Raw genomic sequence first — 6658 nt, forward strand, 5'->3', positions numbered from 1 at the left:
TGTCAGAGAACTGCTCCTCCTTCATCTTCTGCCATGATTGGAAGCTTCCTGAGGCCTCACCAGAAGCAGAAGCTGCTATGCTTCCCGTACAGTCTGCAGAAGAGTGAGCCAATTCAACCTCTTTCCTTATAAATTACGCAATCCCATTGCTTCTCAGGCTTTTGGCTAAGATCAAGCATAAATTACCCAGTCTCAGAGATTTCTTTATAGCAATGCAACAATGAACTAATACAGCTGGCTTGCAGGCTTTGTGAGTGTGCACTCATACTTAGCATGAGTGGTCTAAAGGAGTGGCCTTCCAGATTTTTCTCCATTTTTTTGGTTGATCTGGGGAAGGGGGGGTGGGGAGGATGCTGACATGACCATGCAATATTTTTTGTTTTTTTCCCAAGATGGAGTCTTGCTTTGTCACCCAGGCTGCAGTGCAGTGGCACAATCTCAGCTCACTGCAACCTCTGCCTCCTGGGTTCAAGCCATTCTGTCTCAGCCTCCCGAGTAGCTGGGATTATAGGCGCATGCCACCAGGCCCAGCTAATGTTTGTATTTTTAGTAGAGATAGGGTTTCACCATGTTGGCCAGGTTGGTCTCAAACTCCAGATCTCATGATCCACCCGCCTCAGCCTCCCAAAGTGCTGGGATTACAGGTGTGAACCACCGCATCCAGCCCAATGAACTGTTCTTGAATGAATGACACAGTGAAGAAGACTACCAGAACTAGAGCACATCAAAGGTGAATAAGTGAGTAGTAGCTTCTGGTTAATCCTCATCAGCAACCAACATAACCCAGGGCTTATAGATTTCTCTACGTAATATGCTACACACACGTCTACGGAAAGAGAGAGAGACAGAAGCACATCCGTCAACCAATTTTCAAAAGTTACTCTAAATGTGCTGTGTTGATCTTGTATTAAAATCTTTAGATTACACTACTATTTTATTTCAAACAGGACTGGTAGAAACTTCTTCATGCCTTTTCAACCAAAGGCCTCCAATCCTACAAAAATGATCACCTTGTTCTTTGACCAAGTACCAACCTTAGAAAGTTATGCAGCGAACTCCATCTGACTTAGATTAGTTGGAAAGTAACTGGATCAATCCCCCTTTACCCCAAGCATCTAAACGGAACAATTTTCTTTTCTTCGGGATGCAGCATAATCCTCAAACTGCAGAGCCACTTGGCGATGAAGCCAGGATCGCAGTGCATTTGATAACTTAATGCAACTTTTTACTAGCACTTAAAACTCAGATATGAAATCTGTACTTGATCTTTTCTGCTTGGAATTGGCCAGATTAGTTGTTCTGCCCCGGCATACAACAAAATGCTCTCAGAAACACTCAGGGTCGCTAACCAATCAGAAGGACCAACAGAGCTCGACACACGGACAGGAGGGAGAAGGGCACCGCCTTCCACCCCACCTGTTTAGACAGCCTTTCAACTCTGCCCACTTTGAGGATGTGTAGGATGATCCAGGTAAGCATGATACCTACCTTAACTTCAAGGTAGAAATTAAGGCTTGAGGGCACTTATTTGGTGCCTTATTCAGTTAATCGGAAGATTATATGGTAATTTCACTGCTCATAATAATTAAAGCTTTTTTTCACTTTAGGGATGATAATGACATTTGGAGAGTAGCACAATAAACCTCAAACATCTGTTTTGAAGATGATTGGATTTAGGAGCAGGACAGGTTTGCTGTACACTTGACAGGGCATGCTTTGTTCCCCAAAGCAGCAAAAAAGCCAGAGCCTGGAAATTTCTAAAACTTGAAGCAGATGTAAGCGGCAAAGCCAAAAAGCTGTGCCTAGAGAACAGGTCGGGTGACCGGCTGTACCTATTCCGGCCTCCCCATTGGCTCGGTGGAGGATTTCAGACAGGTCTCTCAGTTTCCCCTTCTTTGGTTTCACCTTGGAATGAGGGGAAGTCACAGCATTTCTTCCTTTGTATTTCACAGAAACAGAGGAAGCTGGATTGGCAGTCAGCAAATGTAAAGAAATACGGGCGCCCACATGGTGATTATGCTGGCCTGGCCTCAAGCTTCATATTCATCCTTAATTGATTCCCTGGCACACTCGCCAGTGACCTGGCTCCGCTTCACCGAATGGCCCCAAGGGCCCTCACTTTCTTAATTCTCCTGTGGACCCTTCATTCACTCCCCCTCATCCTTCCTTTGCTGACGGTGGTTGCTTCGGACTGCCCCAATCTTTTATTTCTTTTCTTTTTTTTTTTGAGATGTAGTCTTGCTCCGTTGCCCAGGCTGGAGTGCTGTGGCTAGATCTCAGCTCACTGCAACCTCCACCTCCCCAGTTCAAGCGATTCTCCTGCCTTGGCCTCCCAAATAGCTGGTATTACAGGCATGCGCCACCACGCCTGGCTAAATTTTTTTGCATTTTTAGTAGAGATGGAGTTTCAGCATTTTGGCCAGGCTTGTCCCTAACTCCCAACCTCAAATGATCCACTTGCCTTGGCCTCCCAAAGTGCTGGGATTACAGGCACGAGCTTCCGAGCCTGGCCTCAATCTTATGCTTACTGTTCTTAATCTGTTGCCTCATTTTATTGCCACAGCTCAGGTGACAGCTGAGGGATTACATTCGTCTGTCTCTGAGCCTCTAAGACTTCCATTTTCTTCACCACCCTCCAGGAATCCCTTTTTCTAGCTCTTGGTTGCTGGCTATCTCCTGGAGGGTGAAGTTGAAAATCTGACCTCCAGTTCATTGGTGCATCTACAATCAATCCTCGTTACCTGCAGATTCTGTAGCTGCAAATTCTCCTACTTGATAATGTTTCTTTATAGCCCCAATCAATCCCAGCGGGGCTTTCCTGGATGTGCGCCGCGTGCTGAAGAGGTTGAATGGCTGATATGCACCGTCTCAGCAGAGCTCCATCGAGGAACCTCTGCCTTTTGGTTTCCGCTCTTATACCATAAATAAATGCCCTTTCCTTGGTCGTTTTGCGGTTTTTTTGAGACAGAGTCTCACTCTGTCACCCAGCTGGAGTGCGGTGGCATGATTGCAACCTCTGCCTCTCAGGTTCAAGTGATTCTCCTGCCTCAGCCTCCCGTGTAGCTGGGACTACAGGCATGTGCCACCTCACACAGCTAATTTTTGTCTTTTAGTAGAGATGGGGTTTCGCCATATTGGCCAGGCTGGTCTCAAACCGCTGACCTCAGGTGATCCACCTGTCCTGGCCTCCCAAAATGCTGGTACTACAGGTGTGAGCCACCACGTCCAGCCAGGGTTCTCCTAAATGTAATGGAAAGAGGAGAATTGGAATGGCAGAGAGAGAGAGAACTAGGACCCGCATGAATGAATCAAGTTGAGCTGGAGAGAAACTGTATTCATAGGAAAGTTAAGGCTCTTAGTTTGGAGGCTAAGCAGCGTGGGGTTGAGCAAAGCCATGGGAAGGAAAGCAGGGCTTCAAAAAACTGCTGCTCCGTCTTGATAGAAGCAGGGAGGAAACAGGAAAGACCGGGGGCCGTGCGGTGTTATTTGTAGCACTTGAATAGCTTGGCTCTTAGAGTCCCAAGGCCTCCAGCTAGTGATCCACAGATGCCATTAGAGGGCAAAAGCACTGCTGCTCCCTCATTTGCCACCAAGACCCGGTACGGCCCTGGCCTTAAGGACAAGTTAGTCAATTGCTTATTGTACGTCACGAGATGAACGCTGGGAGAGAGGAAACGCAGAGTGTGTAGGGAGAGGGCAAAAACGGCTACATCTGACCCACCCCAGAGATGAGGAAGGCTTCCAAGTGGGAGGTGATGCCAGGAGGTAACCAGGTGGAAATCTCCCTCAAGTAGCAGGGACAGGTGTGCAAAGGCTCAGAGGGAGCTTCTCCAGGATCAGCAGAGCTCGATTGTAGGGCGTGAGGCTGTCACAGAGGCTGGAGAACTAAGCAGTGCCTTGCTAAGAAGGCTGCATTTTAACCTGAAGGGACATGGGAGCTACTTCAGGCTGGTAGGCAGGGGGGTGATGCTGGTTGGATTGCAATGCAGAGAAACCCTTGGTTGGCCTGCGTCTGATGGACTGGAGAGACCCTTGAAGAAATCAGGGTACAGGCAGTCCTCCGGAGGAGAAATGAGGAAGATGCCAACTGAGACCACAGCAGTGGGGAAGAGTGTGAGAGGGATGGAAATTGAGACAAATTCATGGGTGTTTGGCCTGTGCAGTCACACAGGGCCCCATGCTGAGAGGGACCCCGAGCTTGGCTTAATGCTCTGCTGTTACTGTCTTAAAATTCCTGCTCATTTTATGTTTGAATCTGTTTTGTTTTGTTTTGTTTTGAGAAAGAGTCTCACTCTGTCACCCAGGCTGAAATGCAGTGGTGCCATCTCGGCTCACTGCGACCTCCACCTCCCAGGCTCAAGTGATTCTCCTGTCTCAGCCTCCCAAGTAGCTGGGACTACAGCCACCCACCACCACGCCCAGCTAATTTTTGTATTTTTAGTAGAGAGTGGGTTTTGCCATATTGGCCAGGCTGGTCTTGAACTCCTGACCTCAAGTGATCTGCCCACCTCAGCCTCCCAAAGTGCTGGGATTACAGGTGTAAGCCACTGCACCCAGTCTGAATCTATGTTTTATCAGTGAAATCCAACGGGGTAATAGAACATGTGCATGGGCAGACGAGACACCAACAAGAGTTACCCCCGTCCCTTGCCACCACACTCCCCACGGCGTGTCTGCCGTGCCCTGAGCATAGAATCTTGGGGGGTCCGCAGTGCATGGGAGCCCAGCAAGGCTCCAAGTGAGAATAAGGGCAACCTACTATGTCCACAACGGAGTCTGCGAGAGACGCTGATAGCACCAAGAGGTCGCGGTTTCTCTTATTATAGAATCAGAATTGAAAACCAAGTCAATGGCATTCTAAGAAACAGGAACAAACAAGGAACCCTCTCCCAGCCTTTTCTACTCATCTGATTCCCTGTGGTAGCCAACCACTTCCACTGGAAATGATGACATAGGAGAGGCAAAGATAGCAGGGTCATAGTTATTTTTCCTTTCAATTCTTCCTTACACATCAGTAAGCCAAAGGTAGAGAGTGGTGGTAGATTGTATAGGTGTGAAAAAGTGAAATAAAAACAGCTGAATGGCAGGTGTGGTGGCTCATGTCTGTAATCCCAGCATTTTGGGAGGCTGAGGCGGGTGGATCACAAGGTCAGGAGTTTGAGACCAGCCTGGCCAACATAGCGAAACCTCATCTCTATTAAAAATACAAAAATTAGGCGGGTATGGTGGCGGGTTCCTGTAATCCCAGCTGCTCAGGAGGCTGAAGGCAGGAGAATGGCGTGAACCTGGGAGGCAGAGGTTGCAGTGAGCTGAGATCTCAACACTGCACTCTAGCCTGGGCAAGAGAGCAAGACTCTGTCTCAGGGAAAACAAACAAACAAACAAACAAACAGAAACAGCTGAATTAGTTGCCTGCAATGTCTCACTGTTTCTGTGAGGCAAAAAAAACCCCACATGCAAAGTAGAAATTATGTCATTTCTGTAATTCCACATTTGAGTCCAATGTTCCTGTTGAAATCTGGCATTGCACAATGTAAAGAGGAACAGTATAATCCATGCTAGTTATTTAAAATGTTAATTTTTTTTACTTAGAAGGACATTAAATAACAATTGAAAGCATCATGATAAATTGAGACGCAGAGACCACACAAGAAAGAAAATGCTTTCTATGTTAATACTTCAGCAGTGCTTTTCCTTGGATTTTTGAATAAGGGGGCCCATGTTTTCATCTTGCACTGGACCTTGCAAATTCTGCAGCTGGTCCTGACTGCCAAGAGAGGGATTTAGCCATAAAATCAGCAGGGGTTTGTCGTGGGGATGTGGGGTACATGAACAGAGAGGGTTTAGGCATGGCTGCAGGGTTTTAAGCTGGTGGTACTGTTGGCTGGGAAATCTAGGCAATCCAGCACTGAAGGACAGGCTTTGTGAATCTGTTGTGGATGGGCTGAGCCTGCAGTGGCCATGGGGCATCCTGTCTGGGAGGAGGGCGAGCAGCAATTCATCAGCACAGGTGGTGACTGAGGCTCAGGAGGGGCTACTGAGGCAGGAACTGTGGGCAGGGATGCTGGGGAATGCAGACATTTAGGAGATGGGACAACAGCTGGGTATGGTGGCTCACACCTGTAATCCCAGCTACTCAGGAGGCTGAGACAGGAGGATAGCTCGAGGCCAGGAGTTCAAGATCAGCCTGTACAACATAGCGAGACCCCATTTCCCCCCCACCAAAAAAATTCATAAAAAGTAAAAATACAAAAAAGAGATGGGACAATAAAGAAGGCCTCATAAAGGAGATGGAGAGGAAGGGGACAGGAGAAAAGGGGAGAGGGAAGGTGACAGCCAGAAGCAGGCATGAGAGGTTCCCTAGAGTGGGGTTTTATTATCTCAAGTGACCATGAACAAATTACTGAACTCCTGTGTGCTGCAGATATCATGGATAAAACGAAGATAAAATGAAGACAATAACAAGAGCATTTATGGGCGGGGTGGTTGTGGTGAAGATGAAATGAAGAGTTTATATGGGAAGGGCTCAGAATTCTGCTGTATTAAATGCCTCGGGCTGCTGTAACAAGGTGCCACAAGCTGGGTGGCTTAGAACTACAGAAATGCATCGTCTCACGCCTGCAGGCCAGAAGGCTGAGATGAAGGCGTTCTCAGGGCC

General features: G+C 47.7%; 1 protein-coding gene across 1 annotated transcript in view; it reads right to left on the reverse strand.

Moving 5' to 3' along the window:
• The window catches only part of LOC129016074 (olfactory receptor 7E24-like), a 50956-nt gene that overhangs the window by 36630 nt on the left and 7668 nt on the right, over positions 1-6658 (reverse strand). The window lies entirely within an intron of this gene.

The sequence above is a fragment of the Pongo pygmaeus genome, chromosome 18 (genome assembly GCF_028885625.2).
Source record: "Pongo pygmaeus isolate AG05252 chromosome 18, NHGRI_mPonPyg2-v2.0_pri, whole genome shotgun sequence".
Classification (NCBI taxonomy): Eukaryota; Metazoa; Chordata; class Mammalia; order Primates; family Hominidae; genus Pongo; species Pongo pygmaeus.